The sequence below is a fragment of the Panthera uncia genome (assembly GCF_023721935.1).
Source record: "Panthera uncia isolate 11264 chromosome B3 unlocalized genomic scaffold, Puncia_PCG_1.0 HiC_scaffold_2, whole genome shotgun sequence".
NCBI classification, from domain to species: domain Eukaryota; kingdom Metazoa; phylum Chordata; class Mammalia; order Carnivora; family Felidae; genus Panthera; species Panthera uncia.
In genome coordinates, this window is record NW_026057583.1 from 92,651 (window position 1) to 115,061 (window position 22,411).

The 22,411-nt window shown below is 46.3% G+C and overlaps 1 long non-coding RNA gene across 2 annotated transcripts; it reads left to right on the plus strand.

Moving 5' to 3' along the window:
* The first annotated feature begins 439 nt into the window (after positions 1-439).
* On the plus strand, positions 440-22,119 carry LOC125910770 (uncharacterized). Of its 2 annotated transcripts, XR_007454168.1 has the most exons (3): positions 440-975; positions 18,146-18,249; positions 21,413-22,119. It is a non-coding gene; the product is annotated as an uncharacterized LOC125910770 (long non-coding RNA). The 2 variants fall into 2 exon arrangements; XR_007454167.1 differs by lacking the exons at positions 18,146-18,249; positions 21,413-22,119 and adding an exon at positions 6,058-6,536 and having other exon boundaries at positions 456-975.
* The last annotated feature ends 292 nt before the right edge of the window (positions 22,120-22,411 follow it).

The window sequence follows — 22,411 nt, forward strand, 5'->3', positions numbered from 1 at the left end:
GAGGCCCAGCTGAGAATCGTAATGAAGCCCAGACGTCCCCGGGGCTGCCGGAGCTCACCCGCAGGGACAGAGCTTCCCCAGCCTTTCCTGGTGGCGGAAATGCCCACAGCACGAGACTGGGCGGTCCGGGTCCGTTCCGCCTCCGTCCCCACGGGCCCCGCGCCTTGGTCCCCGAGGAGGTGGCCCCCGCCTCTGCCCAGGGAGAGGCGGCGAGGAAAACGCGTCGCCCGAAGTGGAGGCGTCCCGTCTTCCCCGGCGCCCCCTAGCGGCCACGCAGCCCCGCTGCTTTCTCCCCTCCCCTCCCCTCCCCTCCCCTCCCCGGGTTCCAGGGCGTCAGCGACCCTTCCTTGCAGGAGTCCAAACGCTTCCCCGGTGGTAGCCCGCCCTCGCACATCCGTCCCCAGCTCCCCGCATACACCCACGACAGTACATGTGCTTTGAGTAGCCATTGCTTGAGGAAGTGCTTTTGAAAAATTGCACTTACGTAAGTAAGCGGGTGAGTAAATCAGTAAGATGCTGCTTGCCCTCCGACGAGGCCCCTGCTGTACGTCTGGGTGTGCTGTGTGTGCTCAGCTCCCTGGTGTAATCCCGGGAGCTTCCCGGGGCCTCGGGTCAGGGACTCCTGTGTGACCGAACAGACAGTGGCCGCAGCCCCTGCTGTCAGGATGTAGGCTCTTCAGGCAGGTGTTCCGTTTGTTTCACCGGGAAAGTTCCAGAAGCTGCTGTCCTCTTCAGCCGTGGCTGGCTGAAATTCCCAAGGGAACGGGGAAGCTGTGGGGCGTCCCGTGTACGCGCTGCTTCCAGGCCCGACCCCTAGGACTCTGGGCGGAAGGGTCTCTGTTGCCATGTGACCTGGTCGCCTGCGTGACTCAGTCTGTCAGCCATTCTGGCGAGTTGAAGGACGTTCCGGTGCGTCAGGTCAGCGGGTTCCTCTCACGATGGGGCCACGACTGTCCTCGCCATCTCCAGCGTGTTGTGAGTGCCTACTGTGGGCAGAGGGCTTTTCAGAACTTTAAAAAAAATAGAAATCAGGGTCCTTGTTCTCCAAAACATATAGTCTTACGGGAAGGAGGGTGATAACAGGAGTACATGTAAGAAAATAACTAAAATTCTGTTTAATTCCTGCAAAACCAGTCGAGCACTTGTGTGAGGAGTTGTACGATGCGTTGTCAAGGTGCTTTAAAAGAAGTTAGGCTTGGGGCGCCTGGTGGCTCCGTCGATGAAGCGTGGGACTCTTGATTTCAGCGCAGGCCATGATCTCATGGTTCTCGAGTTCCAGCCCCCTGTCGGGCTCTGGGCTGACAGTGGGGAGCCTACTTAGGATTCTCTCTCTTTCCCCCCCGCCCCCACCATCTCTCTGCCCTCTCTGCGCTCTCTCTCTCAAAATTAAATAAGTAAACTTAAAAAAAAAGTTTAAAAAATTAAAAAAGTTAGACTTTTGTCAGGACAATGAAGACAAGGAATGGGACAGTATTGAAAAATAAGGGTCAATGGTATAAAAGAGGATAAGGTTGTATCTATACTAACCTGGACTCATTTTGCTGTAAATTCTGGTGAGTCAGCTCAAACTCACTGAACCCAATGATGGAATAGGTAGGAATGGGCTTCAGGAACAACTCGATCCAGGACTGAAATGCCAGGAGATCGCTCTCTCCCCTTCTCCCAAGTCCCCCCAACCTCTGAGACTCTTTCTCTCCATGGCAGACAGAGAAGGGCTTTCTCTGCCCAGCAGGAAAATGGCCCCAGGCAGATCTGGACTCTTACCTTTGACTTTCTACCAAAGAGGAAAAGAATTCTTCCCATCTGGTTCCATTTGAAAGAAGAGAAACAAAAAACAGGAAAGGACTTCATGTGCCCACTTTTCTGCACAGAGTTGGGGGAGGGGGTAATTTTATTGGTAGCCCATCTAGAACCAAATAGTTGGAGTGGGGAGAAATGTCTCCTGAAAGAAAATGGAATGGTGGTCTTGGGAAACACACCAAGGTAAAACCAGTGTAAGCCATGTGATCATTTTTTTTTCTGAAATAAGAGTCCACAGTTTTGTTTTTTAAATAATCTCTAGCTTGGGGCGCCTGGGTGGCTCAGTCAGTTAAGCAGCCAACTTCGGCTCAGGTCATGATCTCGTGGTCCGTGAGTTCGAGCCCCGCGTCGGGCTCTGTGCTGACGGCTCGGAGCCTGGAGCCTGTTTCAGATTCTGTGTCTCCCTCTCTCTCTGACCCCCCCCCCCGTTCATGCTCTGTTTCTCCCTGTCTCAAAAATAAATAAATGTTAAAAAAATTTTTTTTTAAATAATCTCTATCCCCAACGTGGGTCTCAAACTCACAATCCTGAGATCCAGAGTCCTACGCCTTACCGGCTGAGCCAGTCAGGTGTTACAAGGGTCTACAGTTTTTAGCCAATTGCCAAAGAGATCCCTAACCTAAAGTCTGAGCTATAGAAGTAAACCTAGTGACCACTCAGTTCAACTGTCCCATTTTGTAGGAGGGAATACTGAGGTGCGGAGAGTTTGGGTGATTTGCCTAAGATCACACAACTATGGTAGGATTCCGTATGGATTTGGTGTGGGTTGAGGAAGGGGATATGAGAGAAGAAGAGGTCCACACCTGGTCTGAATGTTAGAGTCCGAACAAACGTTGTTTAAATGATGATGGAGTACCGTAACAAGAGGGTTTGGGAGAAACTATACAATGAGGTGAGGCTTATTTTTAAAAAATAGAATTCAAAAAAAACCTCTAAAATCAACAAGGGCCTCTCTGGTTAAGTTCCAAGGCCTCCCAGTGTTTGTAATCTTTGAGGAATTTTTAAGAACGGGTGAGGCCCCACCTGACTGGGCAAATGTTGTTCTGACTTTCCAAAAGAGGAACAAGCATATTCTAAGAAGTGCAGGCTGGCAAACTGGACAAGGCTCCAGTGTGGGCTTGTTAAGAACAGGTTATGCCAGACAAGCCTCGTTTCCATTTTTGAGGAAGTTCTCACCCTGGCAGGTCACTTAGGGGAATACTCTAGACTCCAGGACTCCTGGCGTGTTAAATCTGAAAAGAACCTTTTGGATTTAAAAAGCCAGGGGGTGGCAGGGGTGCCCGGGTGGCTCAGTCGGTGAAGCATCCGGCTTCAGCTCAGTTCATGACCTCACGGTTCATGGGTTCGAGCCCCGTGTCGAGCTCTGTGCTGACAGCTCAGAGCCTGAAGCCTGCTTCGGAGTCTGTGTCTCCTTCTCTCTCTGCCCCTCCCCCTCTCCCTCTCGCTCTCTCTCTCTCTCTCTCAAAAATAAATAAACATTAAAAAAATGCCAGGGGTGGCAAACTGCAACCCCCAGCTGAATTCAACCCTCAGACATTTTAAATAAATGGGGAGATTTTCCACCGACTCTGCCTTTCTGGCTTCATGATGACAGCTGTCCACATTCCTGCCTGGCAAGGAGCATCGCTACCTTCAACAGATAAAGCATGTCCATGCACACTGCAATTCACCCCAAGCTCCACCGTTCCCTATTGCCTCACCCTTAGCCAGCTTCACTCACCCTTAGCCAGCCAGTCTATGTACTCCAGAGGGCATTTGAGGGTATGATCTAATCTACCGACATTCTTTTATAGAGACTTGGGGGAAAGAAGGGAGGTGGAAGAATCCTTGATTCCCCAGGAAAAGGCAATCTAGCATGAAAAGGCAATCTAGCATGGACCCCTGTCCACCAGGTAAACGCCAGAGAAGCTATAGAAGCAGAGAGCAGCTTGGATTTGAGAAACACACCTAGAAACCTTAAGAGTTCCAAGGAAGACCAGCTAGGGTGTGTAGGGTGGTTGTTTGGGGGATTTGGGCACCAGCCTGAGGATACAACGACCTGATTGATACAGCAGTGGAAGGATAGAATGGAAGAGATGTTTTAATTTTTATTTTATTATTATTTTAATGTTTCTTTTTGAGACAGCACAAGCAGGGGAGGGGCGCAGAGAGAGGGAGACACGGAATCTGGAGCAGGCTCCAGGCTCTGAGTTGTCAGCACAGAACCCGATGCGGGGCTCAAACCCGTGAACTGTGAGATCATGACCTGAGCTGAAGTCGGCCGTCTAACCGACTGAGCCACCCAGGCGCCCCTGTCTGGGTCTTTTTCTGCTCTTGGTTTTTTGTTGTGTTTTGTTTTGTTTTTTTTAGATCCCACGTATAAGTGAAATCATGTGGTATTTGTCTTTCTCTAACTCATTTCGATTAGCATAATGCTCTCTAGGTCCGTCCATGTCGTCACAGATGGCAAGATCTCATTCTTTTTTAAGGCTGAGTAATATGGAAAAGATCTTTTAAGTCTTTCTCTTTTTTTTTAATGTTTATGCATTTTTGAGAGAGCGAGCGAGCGCGTGAGTGGGGGAGGAGCAGAGAGAAGGGGACAGAGGATCTGAAGCAGGCTCTGCCCTGATGGGAGCGAGCCTGATGTGGGGCCCGAGCTCATGAACTGCGAGATCATGACCTGAGCTGACGTCACTCGCTCAACCGACTGTGTCACCCACGTGCCCCTTTTAAGTCTTTCTCTTGCTTCTTCCCCACATCGATTGGGACGGTCATTGACACCCCACCGCCTCTGTGTGACAGAAGCTGGGAGCAATAGTTGGGGTTGCGGGTGTTGGTGGGGTAACATCAGGGCACCCCAGCAGCGCCCCGATAATGAAAACGGGTGTGAAATAGTGAAAACAGGTGCACACTGACCAGATTCCTTCAGACGCTCACTTCTCCCCATTTCTTCCTCTGGCCACCAGGGGGGGTAGCGTCCCACCGGGCACCTTCCCTCCTGCAGCTCTGCTTCTAAGAGTCAAGGGTGAATCCTTGGCTGGAGGCTTTGCTGGGTGGCCCAGCAACAAACCGGGAAGAGAGGACAGGGATCAGTGGTGACTGTGTGGTGCCTGGGGCTCTACGCCTGGCTTTATCCAAGCCTCTCTCCGTAAGTCACAGAGAGGTGCGACATCCCCAAAAGGCATGGACGTCCCCAAAGATAAGAGAACAAGGTTACAAGGGTGCATGGACCAAAATACCAGATACTGGAGGGGTACATCTTCCATTTAAAAAGGGACACACAGGGGCGCCTGGGTGGCTCAGTGGGTTAAGCGTCCGACTTCGGCTCAGGTCATGATCTCGCGGTCCGTGAGTTCGAGCCCCGCGTCGGGCTCTGTGCTGACGGCTCAGAGCCTGGAGCCTGTTTCAGATTCTGTGTCTCCCTCTCTCTCTGACCCTCCCCCGTTCATGCTCTGTCTCTGTCTCAAAAATAAATAAACGTTAAAAAAAATAAAATAAAAAAAATAAAAAGGGACACACAGTGGGGGCGCCTGGGTGGCTCAGTCGGTTGAGCATCTGACTTCGGCTCAGGTCATGATCTTACGGTTCGTGAGTTCGAGCCCCGCGTCGGGCTCTGTGCTGACAGCTCGGAGCCTGGAGCCTGTTTCGGATTCTGTGTGTGTGTCTCTCTCTCTCTGCTCCTCCCCTGCTCATGCTCCGTCTCTCTCTCTCTCTCTCTCAAAAAATAAATAAACATTAAAAAAAATTGTAAAGGAACGCACACATCCAGAAAATGATACCAAATTTATATCACATGAAGCAAAATGAACAAGAATGTAAAATAACAGGGGCACCTGGGTGGCTCAGTCAGTTGAGCATTGACTTCAGCTCAGGTCATGATCTCACGGTTTATGAGTTCAAGCCCTCCATTGGGCTCACTACTGTCAGCCCAGAGCCTGCTTTGGATCCTCTGTCTCCCTCTCTCTCTCTCTGCCCCTCCCCTGCTCACGCATTCTCTCTCAAAAATAAACCTAAAAAGAAAAGAATTTAAAGCAACCATCTTCATAACATTAGGAGAGAATCTTAGTACATGGGGTGGTTATAAAATATGTACATAAATTCTTTGATAAGCCTCTTTTGAAAAGGTGATTAATTCTTTCCTTGAGCGTGGGCTGAATGTACTGACTCACTGCTTATAAATAGACTGTAATGGAAGGGATGGTGTGTGACTTCAGGACTGGGTCACAAAGGCACCATGGGTTCTTCCTTTCTCTCACACTCTTGAACCACTTGTTCTAGGAAAAGGCATCTGTCACGTCATGAGGACACTCAAGGAGCCCCATGGCGAGGTCCATGTAGTGAGGAACTCAGCCCTCCTTAACAGCAGCCAGGAAAAAACTGAGGCCTCCCGCCATTGGCCACCGAATGGACAATCTTGGAAACAGATCCCTCACCCCCAGTCAGATCTTCAGATACTGTAGCCCTGGCTAACATCTTTGACTGCAACCTGATGAGAGATTATGAGCCAGAACCACCCAGCCAAGCTGCTCCTAGATTTCTGACCCGCAGAAGCAACTATGACAAAAAGGCAGAGTTCTAGAAGATTGAAAACGCAAAATTGGAAAGCTTGGATTATATAGAACTCTACAACCCAAATCAGAGGGTACACACATATGGGCACATAGGCACTTTTGAGCACGTGTGGGATGTTTACAAAATGTTTCCTGTGTACGAAGCCAAGGAAGGAAACTTTAATAAACACCAGAGAATAAGATTCACACAGACTATGTTCTCTGAGCAATAACAATTATAATGCGGGGGGTGGGGGGGGGTGGAATGGGGGAACTGTTTTGGTTTTGTTTTTAGATAAATTGAATTCAAAGAAAGAAGGGAAGGAAAGAAGGAAGGAAAAAAAGAATGAGAGAGGAGAAAGAGAAAGAGGAAAGGAAGGAAGGAAGAAAAAGAAAGGGAGAGAGAACGGGAGGGGAGGAGGGAGGAAGGAAAGGAAGGAAGGAAGGAAGGAAGGAAGGAAGGAAGGAAGGAAGGAAAGACATCTCTTTTATCACATTCCAACAATGTGATGTCATGGAAGGTGCCAGACTTTTATGGACCCCATCCTTCTGGCCACAGTTGATTGGTCTGGGGTGGAAACTGACCCAGGTGGCCAGCCAATCAGCACCTTTCCCAGGAGTTTTTGAATTTCAGAGCAAGCAGAGCTGGTCTTTCCAGGGTGCACATGCAGTGAAAGAGAATGAAATTCATAATCAGACAGAAGCAGAGAAAAGGATGGTGAGAGTTTGGGTGGTTTTTCAAATCCTTGGTTGCAGTTATTCTAAGTCCCAGCTGCCCCTTTGACCTTCTTAGAGTTTGACTATGTGAGATACCTCTACACCTTTCCAATCCTCCTTTTGTCTAACCTATTTACAGAACAAAAATAAAAACAAAACATGCCTTTAAAAATAGAGTACCTTAAGGGGCCTGGGTGGCTCAGTGGGTAAAGCGTCCAACTCTTGATTTTGGCTCAGGTCACCATCTCATGGTTCGTGGGTTCGAGCCCTGAGTCGAGCTCTGCGCTGATGGTGTGGAGCCTGCTCAGGATTTTGTCTCCCTCTCTCTCTCTGCCCCTCCCCCACCATGAATGAAATAAATACATACATACTTTTTTTAAAAACAGAGTACCTTTCCTGGCTGCATCAAAGACCTGGCAGCAAGGATTTGATGCCCTGTGCTGGTTCTGAGATAGACAGGGTTATGTGCAAAGACCAGGGAGAAACTTGTAAAAAAAAAAAAAAAAAAAAAATTAACAAAAAAAAAAAAAATACACAAAATAATGATTAAAAATCTCATATGTTTGGAAACAATAAACTACTATGTTAATGGGACAGAGCCCCTTGTTGGTCTCTGTGTATATATATATATACATACATATATATATATATATGAAATTATAATATTTAGAACTAAATGACAATGAAAGCATTACATGTCAAACTCTGAACAGCATTGTTAAAACAGTGGTTGGAGACATAAATATATAGCTTTACTTACATTTACCACAGGACAAGAAAGATTTAAATGAGTAAACAGGGGTGCCTGGGTGGCTTAGTCAGTTAAGCATCCAACTCGTGGTTTCAGCTCAGGTCATGATCTCACAGTTAATGGGACAGAGCCCCTAGTCGGGCTCTGTGCTGACGGTGCGGAGCTTGCTTGGGATTCTCTCTCTCTCTCCCTCGCCGGTCCTCCCACATCAATCTCCGTCTCTCTCTCTCTCTCTCTCTCTCTCTCTCTCTCTCTCTCTCAGAATAAATAAACTTTAAAATAAATGAGTAAACATTTAGCTCAAGAAGTCGGAGAGCCAGCAATTGAGCAGACCTAAAGAAACAAGAAATAAAAGTAAAATTTTTGTCAAGATTGTATTTTTAAGTAGTCTCCGTACCCACTGTGGGGCTTGAGCAGGACCCCAAGATCAAAAGTTGCACGCTCCACTGACTGAGCCAGCCAGGTGCCCCAAAATAAGCGTAAAATTTTTCATGAAATAGATGACAAAAGAAATACAGAGAATCAGTGAAAGCAAAATTTGGTTCTTTGAAAATATGTACAATTAACACTTGAACAGCACAGAATTGAAATGTGTGGGTCCACTTAAATGCAGATTTTTTTCTGTAAATACAATACTGTAAGTGTATTTTCCTTATGATTTTCTTAGTAACATTTTCTTTTTGCCTAGCTTATTTTATTGTAAGGATATAGTATATAATACATGTAACGTACAAAAAAATGTGTTAATCGACTGTTTGGGTTATCAGGAAGCCTTCCAGCCAACAGTAGGCTATTTGTAGTTAAGTTTTGGCCAAGTCAAAAATTGTTCTCGGATTTCCACTGCTCAGGGGGTTGGCATCCCCTAATCCCTACATTGTTCAAGGGTCAAATGTATTAGTAAGAGAGACCTATGAGCTTATCAAGAGAAAAGATACAAATAAATAAACAGCTACAGGCAGGCACCATAGATATGCTTTTAAAAATAAGCCCAGGGGCACCTGGGAGTTTCAGTTGGTAGAACATTAAGAATACAACTCTTGGGGTGCCTGGGTGGCTCAGCTGGTAAGCGTCTGACTTTAGCTCAGGTCATGATCTCCCAGTTTGTGGGTTTGAGCCCCGCATCAGGCTCTGTGCTGACAGCTGATGGCTTCGAGCCTGGAGCCTGCTTCAGATTCTGTGTCACCCTTCTCCCTCTCTCTCTGCCCCTCCCGCACTCGTTCCCTCTCTCTCTCTCTCTCTCTCTCAAAAATAAATAAAACATTTTTAAAATATTAAAGGATACAACTCTTGATCTGGGGGTTGTGGGTTCGAGCCCCACATTGGGCATAGAGATTACTTAAAAATAAAATCTTAAAAAAATAAAAGTGAAAATAAACCCACATATGTATAAGAACTCAATATATAGTAAGTAATCACCACATATCAATGCAGAAAGAACAGAGTATTTAATTTTGCTGGGAAAACTGACTCCCTATATAGAGGAAAATAAGATTGCATTGTTCCCTAACACTACATATAAAGCTGGAAATCCAATGGGTTTGATACCTAAATTTGAAATGGAAATAATAAAGCATAAAAATGATAATATAGGGGAATTCAGGGGTTGGGGGGAATTTGTAAAACTCTAAAGGCATATCCATAGGCAAAAATATGGACAGATTTGATCATATGAAATTAAGGATTTTGATTCAATGAGAGACATCGTGAAGAAAGTTAACAGACATATCTCAGACTGGTAAACCACATCCAATCTCAAAGGCCAAAAGGTTAACCTTAAATATATAAAAATTCCTTCTAATCAGGCAAAAAAAAAAAAATCCTCTGAGAACTTGAAAGGAAAAATGAACAAAAGTCGTAAATAGATCTTTCTCAGAAATTAGCAAACATTAAAAGAAATGTTCAAACATATTAGTAATTGAAGACATAGAAAATTAAAACAAGACTACACATTCCTCACACTCCCATCAGAAGGGCAAAAATTAGAAAACAGGGTAAATGCATTGGCTGAGAAGAACGGCTATTGCCTTTCTCGTTGACAGAAATTCGTTCTATCCTACAAGGGCCAACGAGTGGACCCAGGCCAGCCTGGGGCCTCTTGCTGCAAAGCTGGGTCCTCAGTCTCACCCCATTCAACCTCGTGTCAGTGACTAGATGAAGATACAGATCACACTAGGAGGGAAGCTAAGATCTGGGGGATGGCATCATGCTTCCAAAGATCTCCACAGGCTAGCTAGACCAATGGCGGAAGTGTGGTCCTCAGACTAGCACCATCAGTATCACCTGGGAACTTGCTAGAAATGCAAATTCCTGACTTAATGAAGCAATTCTAGGAATGCGGCCCAGAAATCTGTGGGGGTTTTGTTTCTTCTTTTGTTTGCTTTTTTGTGTTTGTTTTATTTTAGAGAGAGAAAGAGAGCAAGGGGAGAGAGAAAATCTTAAGCAGGCTCCACACTCAGCATGGAGCCCGACATGGGGCTCGACCCCACAACCCTGGGATCACGACCAGAGCCGAAATCGAGAATGGGACACTCAACTGACTGAGCCACCCAGGCACCCCAGCAATCTGTGTCTGAATAAGCCCTTCGGGTGGCTCTGGTGCCCACGAGAGTTTGAAACCAAAGTTTTAGACCAATGAGCCAACACCAACAGCATCCTACTCAACAAGAATAAATGTAAATCTCCTCCCTCACTCCACCCATTCGTCCACACCCAAAAAAGAAAAAAAAATTATAAACAAGGGACATAAATAATTTCATAGCCCTTGTAAAAAAAGGTTTAGAAATTTTATTATCTATCTATCTATCTACCTACCTTAGCAGGCTCCATGCCCAAGATGGGACTCGAACTCACACCCTGAGGTCAAGAGTGCCATGCTCTACTGACTGAGTCAGCCAGGCACCCCAAAGCTTAAAAGTTTTAGAGGGTTTGTTTTCATTTGTTTGTTTGTTTTACTATTATTTACTATTATTACCCCAAAATGAACTATCAGTGTATGATAGAGCCTTCCAAAAAGCCAACCTATTAAAGAGCATCTTAATGCTTCCGAGTTTTGGCGATTACGAATAAAGCTACTATAACATCTTTGTGCAGCGTTTTGGGTGGACAGAAATTGTCAGTTCATCTGAGTACATACCAAGAAGCACAATTACTGGATCGTATGGTTAGGGTATGTTTAGTTTTGCGAGAAACTGCCAAACTGCCTTCCAGAGTGGCTGTACCATTTTGCATTCCCACCAGCCATGAATGAGCGTCTCTGTGGCCCCACATACTCATCAGCATGTGATGCTGTCAGTGTCCCAGATTTGGGCCATTCAAATAGTATCTCGTTGTGTGGCGCTTTTTAAAAAATATTTTCTTAAAGGGGTGCCTGGGTGGCTCTGTTGGGCTTCCGACTTTGGTTCAGGTCATGATCTCACAGTTCGTGGGTTCGAGCCCCATGTTGGGCTCTGTGCTGACAGCCCGGAGCCTGGAGCCTGCTTCGCATTCCGTGTCTCCCTCTCTCTCTGTCCCTCCCCTGCTCTCACGCTGTATCTGTGTCTCTCAAAAATAAAAAAATATATATGTATATATATACACATATATAATTTTTATATATGCACATATATAATTTATTTATATATATGTACATATATATTAAGTTTTATATATTTAAGTCATCTCTACACCCAACATGAGCCTTGAACTCACAACCCCGAAATCCAGAGTCACACGATCCCCCATATGAACCAGCCAGGTGCCCCTCGTTGATGTTTTAAAATGCAATTCACTCATGACATGTGATGTGAAGCATCTTTTCATATGTTTATTTGCCATCTGTAGATCTTTGGGGAGACGTCTTTTCAAATCTTTTGCCCATTTTCAAGTCAGGCTGTTTGTTTTTGGATTGTTGAGTTTTAAGAGTTCTTTGTACATTTTGGATAATGGCCCTTTATCAGAACTGCCTTCTGTAAATATTTTCTTCCAGCCTGTGCCTTGTCGTCTCTTCCCCTCAACAGTGTCTTTCACAGAGTAGAAGCGTTTACATCTAATGAAATCGAAGCTATCGATGATTTCTTTAACGTATTGTACTTTCGGAGTTATATTTAAAAAATCGTCACCATACCCAAGGTCATCTAGATTTTCTCCTGTGGCATTTTCTAGGGTTTTATAGGTTTGCATTTTACACTTAGGTCTATGATCCATTTGGAGTGAGTTTTTCTGAAGAGTTTGTCTGTGTCAAGATTCAATTTTTTGCATGTTTTCTGGTTGCTCCAGAACCGTTTGTTGAAAAGATGATCTTTCCTTCATTGTATTGCCTTTGCTCCTTTATCGAAGCTAAGTTGACTGTATTTATGAGAATCCGTTTCTGGGCTCTGTGTTCTGATCCACTGATCTACTTGTCCGTTCTTCCACTGCTACTGTATGGTCTCCATCACCACGGCTTTATAATAAGTCTTAAAGTGTCAGCTCTCCGACTTTATTCTTCTCTTCCATATTGTGTGGGCTATTCTGGGTCTTTGCCTCTCCATTTGGCAGTCTTTTCTATGTCTTTGTTATATACGAAACAGCAAAACATCTTACAATTGATGGCACTTTAGATTTGATGAAATATGATAGATTCTTGTGGGTATTTCCAGAGATACCTTGGGCATAGGAAAGCAAATATATTAGTGTATTGTTTTTCCCTCAAGCTTATTTTTAACATCTATATTGTGGGACAGACTTTAAGTCTTTAAAAGGACAGGAGAGAATTTAAAAATACATGGGGATGTCTGCCCCCTAATGGGTGCCGAGGGGAATTTTTCCGTGTCAAAGATGGCCCCCTGTGTAAACAAACATTTATTTCACACCTACTAAGAGCAAGGCTCTGAAGACAGAATTCCTGACCCTGTTAAGCTTGCAATCTAACGGAAAAGATACAAACACATAATAGATTTTGGTTTGATGTGTTCTCTACTACAAATTTATACCAAATGCTGCTAGAGCATAAGTAAGGGAGAAATTAATCCTTCCTAGGGATTAGAGCCAGGCTAGAACTCAGAGTAAGGGCTATCAATTGGAGTCTTGAAATATAAGTGGTGCATAGAGGCAGAGAAAGCAGGAGAAGGGCACTGCAAATAAAGGGGTTGTATGATCAAAACATCAAAGGGGTAAATGCCAAAGGGCATGGTAGGAGCTGAAAAAGACGAGGGTGAGTGTGGAGGTGGTGAAGGAGGAGGAAGAATAAATAGGGAAATTTTGGAAAAGCAAGTTGGAGCCTGTGAATATCTAAATGGTTTTGAATGTTATTCTAAGTGGATTTTAACCAGTAGGCACTGAGTTCCAGTGAATTTTTATTTTTTTAATTTTTATCGTTTTTATTTATTTTTAGTGAGCTCCACATCTAACGTGGGGCTGGAACTCACAACCCTGGGATCAAGAGTCACACACTCTACCAACTGAGCCAGGCAGGCATCCCAAAGATTTTCTAAATCAGGTACAGAAGTGCTCAGATCTGAGCTTTAGAGAGATCCCTCTGGCTGTGGCAGGAAGGGTTGACTGGGGAGAGAAAGACCGAAGAGACTGGTGAGGAAGCTACTGGAAATGCCCAGCTCAGATGATAGGGAAAGTGGCAGAGACTGGCATTTGTCTCCAAAATCCGTTCTTCCCTTCTTGAAGAGAAATAGCATCTCCAAATGTTTGCTGGCTATCCAGAACAAAGACTACATTTCCCAGCCTCCCTTGCAGCAAGTTGTGGCCATGTGATCAAGTTCTAGTCAATGGGATGGAAGCAGAAGTAATGTACTAAATTTCTTGGTGGTCTCATTAAAGGACCACCTGTAAATTCTCCCTGCCAGCTGTAATCTACATGTGATGGCAAGCCATCTGGGACCAAGCTGAGGAGGACAGCTTAGTGATGGCAGAACAATGAGATGTAAGGAGGATAGGTCTTGCCACCATGAAGCTTCCAGACTGGCCTGTATTCCCGGATGGTTCTGGTTATGTGACAGGGAAATAAACTCTTATCTTGTTTTAGTCCCTGTTACTTGGAGATCTTGGTTACAGCAGCTGGATTCTGCCTTTCAAATCCAAGAACCGAAAAAGAGGTGGAAGGAACGGGGCACTGAGAGGAAAAAGATGGTTTTGAATTAAGTTCAAAAGCAATTTATGAGGAAACGAGCTGCTGGTAAGGAGTGGGGAAGGCTTTAGCACAACTCTCAGATGTGTCGTTCCGACACTGGAGTGAATAGTAAGTGAGATCGTCAGTTCAGTTGGGGACCCAGAAAAAGAAGGAGGTTTGGGAGAAAAATATAAATTCATATTGGGCTATATTGGGTTGGAGTTGCCTGTGACAGTTCTAGGTAATTTCAATGTGCTTATCTTTGCCGCAAGATTTTTGCAACACGATCAGCCATAAGGCAATTTTGCCATAAAAGATAAAGAAATAACTGTTGGTTTCATCAATTGGTTAACAGTTTGCTTTCACTTCTCCATTGACTCAGTATTCCCATTTTTTAAAAGTAATCTCTTAGAGGCACCTGGGTGGCTCATTTGGCTAAGTGTCTGATTCTTGGTTTTGGCTCACGTCATGCCCTCACGGTTGGTGGGTTTGAGCCCCTGCTCGAGCCCCTGACAGTGCAGAGCCTGCTTGGGATTCTCCCCACCCCTCCCCTGCTCATGCTTGTGTGTGCGCTCTCGCTCGCTCTCTCTCTGGATAAATAAATCATTTTTTTAATTAAAAAAAAAAAAAGTAATCTCTCCACCCATTATGGGGCTTGAACTCACAACCCTGAGATCAAGGGTGGAATGCTCCATTGACTGAAATTTGCACAGTATCACTATTTCAAACAATCAGTCACAATTGTCTCGCCTACTAGACTGTAAATTCTATGAGGGCCTGGGCCCAGTCTGTGTTTGACCACATTTATCCCTAATGTTGGACACGTAATGACATTCAGTAAGTATCTGTTAGATGGATGGATAGATACATGGATGGATGGATGGATGGATGGATAGAAATTTTCATTTAAGGGATTTGTGCTAATTTTGGCAAATTTATTAAAAAAATAATTTTGAAGAAATGTTTTCTCAAGCAAACAAAAAGCTGGTCCCCATTTTTATATTATATAAATCTTAGCCCTCATAATGGTCTATGCAGTGGTGCAGAGTATGGAACCAACATTTCCCATAGAACTTTGAAATGTCTATCAATGGACATTTGACAATATGCCAAGGACAAACGACAGTGTGGAAGGCTTTCCCAACATAACACAAAGCTCAGTTACAAGGATGCATCCTAGTATTTGGAAACTGATACCTCTCTAATAAAGGAAATATTTTTAGTGACTAAAGAAAAAGTGTGATGCTGAATGAGGAAGACAAATCAACAAGCCAAAGGAAAAAAAATAATACTGTGAAGGAGAGACTTTGAAGACAAGTGCTTAGGTGCAATACACACACACACACACACACACACACACACACACACACACAAATCAGTTATTTGCATAGTATTACCATGAATCTACGCTATACATTTGGAATGTATTCAAATATTTTGTATTTCCCAATTGTCTTTTTGATTTTGTTTATTTTTAATGTTTCATTTGTTGTTCATTTTTCACATTTCATTATGTCCTTTTTAATGAATATCTCTTTTATTTTTTGTAACTTGATGTTTTATGGCAAAATTGCCCTACAGCCAATTAGTTATGCAGCAAAGATGCAGACAGAATACCAGACATGGCCTGTGGCATAAGCCTAAAGTGATGTGGATACACACATGCAGAGCTCAAGAGACGGGTCTAAAAATTTGGTCTAAAAATTGGGTGTCTGGATGTACAGGTGGGTGTGAAGCCATGAGAATGCCTTGTGAGAGTCTATTGAATAACAAAAAGGCCAAGGATAGAGAAGCCTGAATGTATCAAATGTATTCAGCTGCAGGCAACAGAAAACCTTTCACTGGCTTAAACAAACAGGGGTTTACTTTTCTTATATAATAAACAGTTTGGAGGGTTAGTTGAAGTCTCCCAGGGATGCCAGCAAGGATCTCCATAATCTTCTTGGCTTTCCCTCCTGCTTCTTTCTTCATGGTCACAAAACAGCTGCTGTGGCTCCAGATATCACAACCATGTTCAAGGTGAGAAAGAGGAAAGCAGAAGCTTTCCCGTGAGCCTTCAGCAGACATTTCTGTATATGTCTCATATGTCAGAAATCTGTCACGTGGTCACCTTCAACTACCTCTGTAGTGGAAACAGCAGGCAAGAAATAAGTGGGAACCTCTGTTGGTCTAGCCAGCGAACAGTGTCTGAGGGACCCCTCTTAAGGGGTATTGAAGGTAGAGATCCTACTGAAGACTGAAGAAGACCTTGAGCCTCGTTCTTGTCATGCTTCTTTCCCCCTCAAGACCTTTCTCCTCTGCTTGGAAGTTCCACTTCCTTCTCCTCACCTAGTTAACCCCTACTTATGCATCTAGCCTCCCACAGCCCTTTGTAGGGAGAGCAGAGCCCCTGACCCTCGGCTGGCCGGGTCAAACCCCATAATACGGGCTGTCAGGACACCGGGCGCCTCTATTGGTAGCATTGGTCATATTTGCAGGTTCACTGTTTCTTTCAAACGATCGTTTGAGTCACAATTGTCTCTGCTACTAGACTGTAAACTCTACGAGGGCCCGGTCTGTGTCTAACCACATTTATCCCCAGGGTTGGGCATGCAATGATATTAAATATCTGTTGGATGGTTGGATAGATAGATGGGTGGATGGATGGATGGGTGGATGGGTGGATAGAATTTTTCACTTAAGGGATTCGTGCTAATTTTGGCAAATTTATAAAAAAAATAATTTTAAAGAAAGTTTTTCTCAACAAGACATGAGTATATTTTTTCTGAAACCTCAATTTGCTGAAAATTAAGGGTTACAGGGTAGTTTAGGCCTCTTAGAATATATTTTTCTTTTACTTATATTCATGAAGAGTGTATTATTGGGTACATTTATTAATACATTCGTAAGAAGCATATATTCATATTCATTGAAAATACTAAAGAGGGGCACCTGGATGGCTTAGTAGGTTAGGTATCAGACTCTTGATTTCGGCTCAGGTCATGATCTCACAGTTGTTGAGATCAAGCCCCGTGTCGGGCTCCACGCTGTTAGCACAGAGCCTGCTTGGGATTCTCTCTCTCTCTCTCTCTCTCTCTCTCTCTCTCTCTCTCTCAAAATAAATAAACATTAAAAAAAATTAAAGACAAATTTTAAGTGAGCAAATCAGAATATTCAGTAAATTTAACAAACTGACCTTTCTGTTTCCAGCATCAGTCGCTCTTTGAAGCATTTCGGAAGGGAAGGCATGGAGGGAGAAGAAGGGCAGTAGCTTGAGGGGAAAGCAAGGCTGAGGAAGCTGTTGGGGACAGCTGTGATGCAAGTGGATTATTGGATAAAAGTGACAATTCAGGGGCACCTGGGTGGCTCAGTCGGTTGAGTGTCCGACTTTGGCTCCGGTCATGATCTCGTGGTTCATGGGTTCGAGCCCCACGTCCGGCTCTGTGCTGACAGCTTGAGCCTGGAACCTGCTTCAGATTCTGTGTCTCCCTCTCTCTCCACCCCTCCCCTACTTTCCCTCTCTCTCCACCCCTCCCCTACTTTCCCTCTCTCTCCCTCTCCCCCCCTCCCCAAAATAAATAAACATTAAAATATTTTTTTAAAAAAGGGGGGGACAATTCAGTGAAGAGAGAGAGAATGGCTCAGGGGAGAGAGAGGCAATTGGTTGGAGCAAGGATTTGGTGGGGGCTGGAAGGGGGGCTGGCGGGGAGCGCGTCAAGAGCACAAGGGGTGAAACTCAGAAAAACTGAGCGGAGGTCGGCTACCACTTTGCTGGCTCCCGGTGTCCATGCCTGTGTGTGGTCCCCCTACCCTGACTCTGGGCTTGGCCAAGAGACCAGTTTGGCCAATGGGGCGTTAGCAAGAAGAGGCCAGAAGAGGCATGAAAGGTGTTTGCACCCTGGGCTTGTCCTCTTGGGGTGCTCCCTCTTGGAACCCAGTTGTCAGGCTGCAGACGTTTGACTTAGCTGCACGGGGAGGCCGCAGGAGGAGGGCGCCTGGGCTGACGGCCCCAGCTGAGCCCCCAGCCGACAGCCAGCATCAGTTTCCAGCCCAGTGAGTGAGCCTCCTGGGACTGCATCCTCCAGCCTCCGTGGAGCGGCCCCAAATGATGCCACGTGGAGCACAGAGGAGCTGTCCCTGCCGTAAGCAAATGGGAATTTTGTGATTTTAAGCCAACAACGTTTTAGAGTAGTTTGCAAGGGCACAGAAAGAATTGACTTTTCTGAGTTTGGGCTTGAATGCTGCTTTATTATGATTTATTGACTATATACTTATGGTACTTCTGTTTAGGCTCAACAGCATTGACCTGGCAGGACCACTTAAGACTTCAAGACTCCTGGAACTCCCTTGGTACCTGGGCCTCGTGCAGTGGCTTCTAGTGCAGAAAGTTAAAGGTCAGGCTACCTGCGTGTGAATCCAGCCTCGGCCGTTGATTGGCTGTGAGATCTGGGTCAAGCCCGTGCCTCTGTCAGGGCTTCTGGGTAGATGTCGCTAAGGAGAAAAGAGGCTTCTGGGTAGACGTCACTAAGGAGAAAAGAGGTCACCAAGCAGAACGCTGAGGCATGCGGGGTGGAGCCGGGGCAGGGGCCAGTGCCCGCTGGGGAAGCGACTCTGCCCTCGGCCTGCTCCGCTGACCATGCATGACACCCTGCCTCCATCAACAGGGCTCGCCTCCCCCAGACCCTCCGTAAGGGGCGGACAAGCAGAGACAGAGGTTGGTGGCAGTGAGGTGGTCACAGCATAAGGGACCTGAGACCTGGAAGGGCACAAGCATCTTCCCCTATCTGGAATCAGAGGCACAGCTGGGGGTGGGGCTAGGAGGGGTCCCCTAGGATGTTTGATTGGGAGGGGAGCCCATCATCATCATCATCACCAACATTGTTGACAACACTGAGGCATAACTGTGCCAAGTACCAGTCTAAGCCCCTTACAGGTATTAACTCATCTGCACACCTACTTTATTATTTTTTTAAGTGTATTTATTTGTTTTGATAGAGAAGGAGAGAGCATGAGTGGGGGAGGGGCAGAGAGAGAGGGAGACACAGAATCCGAAGCAGGCTCCAGGCTCCGAGCTGTCAGCACAGAGCCCAAGGCGGGGCTCGAACTCACGAACCACGTGATCATGCCCTGAAGCCGAAGTCAGTTGCTTAATCAACTGAGCCACCCAGGCGCCCCCATCTGCATGTCTTCTTTAGGAAAATGTCCATTCATATTTTCTGCCCGTTTTGGTTGGATTATTCATTTTTGGGGTGTTGAGTTGTATCAGTTCTTTGTATATTTTGGAGACTAGCCCTTTATCAGATCTATCGTTTGCAAATATCTTCTTCCATTCGTAGGTCGCCTTTTAGTTTTGTTGCTCATTTCCTGCACAGCATACACCTAAATCCTTACACTGAATGCCACCTCCTCCATGCAGACTTCCTGCTTGCTCCCCTCCTGGAAATGTATCCCCTCCTTCTTAACTTGCCTAGACTCGTTGGTTTTCCCACTCTCATTCCGGGGCTTGCCATGATCTGCTTTTGTGTCTGTGCTGACCATTGGGATGCAAGTCAGAGCTCTTTCCAACATCATCAGGGTGGCCAGGAAACAGCGAGTGACACAGCTGTGGACAAATAGCGGACAAATAGCGGACCTGGAGTCCCTGAGAAGGAGACAGTCCACCCTGCCTGGGCTATTCCTGGCACCCTAAATCAAGGCGTGTTTGCTCTCGGTGAAAGAGTTGAGGTCAGGGGCAATCTACGAGGTTGGGAGAAATATTTCAATATATTTATCGATGAGTTTTTTTTTTTTTCCCCTCTTCCTTGCACTGTGATTTTTGCCATCCCTCCAAATGTACAGGCAGTGAGCTCATTGTCTCTGGGCAGGGCTATTGCAGGGCAGAAAACAAAATCACCCACTAAATACCAGCTCCCTTTCTGGACTGTTTCCATAGGTCTAGTCTAAGTCCTCAAGGTTGAGAAGGTTTCCGGGGGCAGACAAAACGTCTTGGAGAAAGGTGAAGGCAGCTGGGTGTCCCCTCCCCTCGGACGCTAGGCCTGGGCGGAGGGAGAGGTCACGGGTCCCAGGAGCAGCACAGACCTGGCCGGGCTCCCTGCCAGGACTCAGAAGCTTCATGTGCAACCACAGGGAAGGATGGCAAGAGAGTGTGTCCAGGTGGGGGAGCCAGTTTAGGTGGAATTTGCAGAGTTTGGGGACATAGGGACCAGAGGGCAGGGACTATGGGCATCTCAGCAGTAACCATGTGACATTCGTCCAACGAGATGGCTTGGCCCAGTCTAAGATTTGGGGGCTGGAGTGCACAACAGCACGGGGGCTAGGAAGTAGGAAACTCATCCCCAAGAAGAACCGGAATTCAGTTTCCCCCAGTTCGGCCGAATAGTTGATTTATGAAAAACGAAGTTCAATCTCACGTGCGCCTGAGTTCTCTGACTGAGATTGCTACCCGGCACACCTGTTCTTACATAGTGAGTCCTGGGGATCCAACCTGTTCCTGTTCCCAGAAAATTCACTGGGTCCCATCTGCTGGGGTAGGAGGTGGAGAGGAGGGGCTAGCTTTCCCTGAGACACCAGATGACAGTTCCCCAGGGACTTAATCCTGCCGCTTGCCCAGTTCCCTGAGCCTCGTGAGTCAGGGAGCTTGGGGGAGCATGCTGCAGTGGCCAGGAGAAGACTGAGGGAAAGGAGGCTGGGGGGAGATTTTCAATCCATTTCAGGGTTACCTACTGAGCATCTGTGATGTGCCAAGTCCTAGGCTAGGCACTGGGGGATAAGTAAAAGAAAGAATGCAAGAAAGCATTGTGTCGGAGCCTGGCATACAGTAGGTGCTTCATAAATGCTCATTCATAAGCGCTCTCGTGCTCTTCCTTGGAAAGATACAAGATGAAGAAAATACAGTTTCATCCTCAAGGATCTGAAGATCCTGTAAGAGGCCAGGACCCTTTTACACATTCCTCAGACTCAGACAGAGCACAGTAAGCAATGCAGCCCAGGCCCGAAGATCCAAGGACTCAAGGGAGGGAGAGAGATGTGATGGAGACTTCGCAGAAGAGGGCTCGACCATATGAGGGTTGAATGTGTACACAGGAGAGGTGGGAGATGAGGAGGGGGACAGGGGAACGGACTCATGGGAAGCTGTCGGGAGACAGGGCCACAAGAGAACACATTCTGGCAGTCCCTAACCTCCGGAGTGAAAGTTCATGTGCAAATCACTTGCTTGGAATTTGGAATGCATTTTCCCATGGGAACAATACCATAAATGGAGGCTAGGTTCTCAGGCAACAGGATGGAAACTGACTTACCCATACTGTTATTCAGCTAGATTACTCAAGCCGTTCCCCAGACCAGGGCTCAGAGAGGTGGGAGCCCTGTGGCCGAACTCCTTTCTTGGGGCGGGGCGGGGGGGTGGGGGGGGGGCTGGACCTGCCTTAGGCGGAGGGCTTCTTGTCTGGGCTTTGGTGTGGTTCAGGAAGGGATTCAACTTGAAAAGGCCTAAGGTTAGTCTTTAGTGTATTTGATAACAAAACCATCTGCTCACATACATTTATAATCCTATTAAAGGACTAGTTCGCAGGAAGAAGAGGTGAAGAAAGTTCTAAATTGCTACCAAATCAGCAGCCGGACCTGTCTCGGAATTTCACAGTTTCTGTTTGATGTAAATGCTTCCTCATTCCTAATCCAGCGTGACGGTGTCCTATGAAAAGAAGGAATTTTGGACGCAAACACCCACACGGGGAGAACGCCATACGAGACGACGGTGTCTGTGAGGCAAGGAGTTCTCAGGATTGCCAGCAAATCACCCAAAGAGGCACGGCCGAGACGCTCCCTCACGGCCCTCAGAAAAAAACCATCCTGCTGACACCTTCACCTCAAACTTCCGGCCCCCAGACAGTAACGTAGCGTATTTCTGTTAAGGTTGTGGTACTTCGCCACGGCTGTTCCAGAAAAGGAGCCCAGCCATTTCTGTGGTCAGAGACAACGTACGACCTGACCCCACCACCTGTGTTACAGCTGGGCCGGACCTCCCACAAAGCCAGCCACCTGCAGGACCAGTGCCGTCCGACACGGCCTGCTCCGAGATCTGTGCCCCGCACGTGCCCCCAATACCAGCCGCCCAAGCAGACTGGCTTTCTTGAAGGGTTTAAAGGAAGTGCCAGAGGGGTGGGGATGGGGCGCCCCATTGGGCTCAGTGGGTAGAGCATGCGACTTTTGATCTCAGGGTTGTGAGTTCGAGCCCCATGTTGGGTGTAGAGATTACTAAAAAAATTGTTTTAAATTAAGTGTATTTATTTTGAGAAAGACTGAGACAGTGCTAGGAGGGCAGGGGCAGAGAGAGGGGGAGAGAGAGAATCCCAAGCAGGCTCCACACTATGAGCGCAGAGCCCCATGCGGGGCTCAGACTCAGGAACTGGGAGATCACGACCGGAGCCGAAGTCAGACACTTAACCAACTGAGCCTGGCAGGCGTCCCTGATTTTCGCTTTCGATTTAAATATTGTAAGTGGAGGCGGGGAATCCCTATATGCATTTTTACAAGTTTGTGTCTCCCCGGGAAAATAAC